Genomic DNA, 2,051 nt, shown 5'->3' on the forward strand with positions numbered 1-2,051 from the left:
TACTTGGGAGGCTGAGGCAGGAGACTCGCTTGAGCCCAGGAGTTGGAGGTTGCTGTGAGCTGTGATGCCACGGCACTCTACCCAGGGCAACAGCTTGAGATTCTGTCTAAAAAAAAAAATAACCTTCAACTCCTGGGCTCAAATGATCCTTCCATCTCAGCCTCCCAAGTAGAGAGAACTACAGGTATGTGTCACCACATCCTGCTGAATTAAAAAATATATATATATTTTCCAGTCAAATTTAGCAGTTAAAAAATTTTTTGTAGAGACAAAGTCTCACTATATTCCAAGCCTGGTTCAAACTACTGGCCTCAAGTGATGCTCCTGCCTTGGCCACCCAAAGTGTTGGAGTTACAGACATGAGCCATTGTGTCTTGCCCAAGATTCTTAATACATACTTGATTCATAGGAACTGGAATAACCCAAACATTTTCGTGCATATTTTCATTCATTTTAAAGCATTGCTAATTTGAGGGATGAGAGGTTCTGGCATAGAACCAGGGTGAGGGTCTATAAGAAAGGACAGCAGACCCGTCCAGGGACAAGGAAACACTTTAATAGAAGGGAAAAGCAGAATGGAGACTGACCAAGTATCAGCTCAGCTCCTACTCCGTTGCAAAAGGGTTTTGTTAGCCCTGATAGCATAACTGGAATGGGGCAATGAGCCCCGAATACCGCCTGGGCCTCTTCTCAAGTGAAGGTCAGGATTAAGTGAGTATCTCTAGGTCAGGATTAGGGGCATATCCTTAGGGTCAGAATTATGGGTAGGGTATTTCCAGGAACTCTGGCCTTGAGGCGCTCCAGGAATCTGGGGAGGGGAGTGCTGGTTTCTGACTCCATTTTCTCCTGTTGATACAGGATTCCACCACTCAGAGATAGACAGGGAGCACCCCATTCTCTAGGCCCAGGTGAGCTCAGGGGTCAGACCCCCATTTCCAGGCCTGAGCAGACTGCCTTTTTCGGGACATACTCCCTGGGCTCTGATAAGATCAGGAACAAAGCGGCCTGTGATGGTTTTTTGGGTGGTTCCACCTTGGGTAGGAGCACGAACCCTAATCCCTTCTCAGGGACAAAGACTGTAAAGGACCAACTGCCAGCCACGTGTAATCCTCTAGACTTAAGACCCCTAGAGAAAAGAGCCCACGTGGAGACTTTCAAGGGAGTTCTTCAGTTCTTTCCCACTTCTAGAAGCTCTGGTGCTTTTTACTTCTCCTGTATTCCTTTCTAACTTCTAATAAAAGTCCTATCTTACCACTGATCTGTGGTCCATGGGTTCATTCTTCAAATCCCTGAGACCAGGGACCTACTAAAGAGCGAAATTCTAGTATCACTGTCAGGGTTATGATAATTCCTTTCCCACAAGGCAGGGGGTAGGGGTGGGGGGGAGGAAAATCTATTTCATGTTGTTTTAATTGGCATCTTCTTAGTCACTAGAAAGGAGAAATTTTTTTCCCTAAAACTAGTAGACTCTGTAAGCATTTGTTCCTGGGTCTTGAGGTGGTTCTTGACAGTCACACGTTCCTCCTAGGGATGGGAATAGCAAAGCTGTTTGTAACTTCTAAGAAGTGATACATGGCAATTGCCCTACGAGAACATGCAGTCAAATCACTTGTGACACAACCACATTATGGTACAAGATGGGATTGACAATTTGTTTAGATTCCTCTAATGAGAAAACACAATATCTCCAGGGAAGGGTAAAGAGTGAGTGACAGGTTTGCCTGCTTACTTATCTACCCCCTCTTTTCCTCCTCAGCCCCCCTCCTTTTCCTTTATACATACTATGCATGCCTATATTATATCATATATTTTCTGTGTGTAGATATATAACGTATACATTCTAATATAATGTAATACAATGTTATGTGTATTAAACACATATAACACATAATATAACCTTGTATTATAATTATAATATAAGATAATATAATTATAAATAATTCGTGCTGTTGGGGAGGTGCCTGTGGCTCAGTGAGTAGGGCACCGGCCCCATATACCAAGGGTGGCGGGTTTGAACCTGACCCAGTCAAACTGCAACAATGACAAAAAAA

This window comes from Otolemur garnettii, unplaced genomic scaffold (genome assembly GCF_000181295.1).
Source record: "Otolemur garnettii isolate 467f Iridium unplaced genomic scaffold, OtoGar3 scaffold00011, whole genome shotgun sequence".
NCBI lineage: Eukaryota > Metazoa > Chordata > Mammalia > Primates > Galagidae > Otolemur > Otolemur garnettii.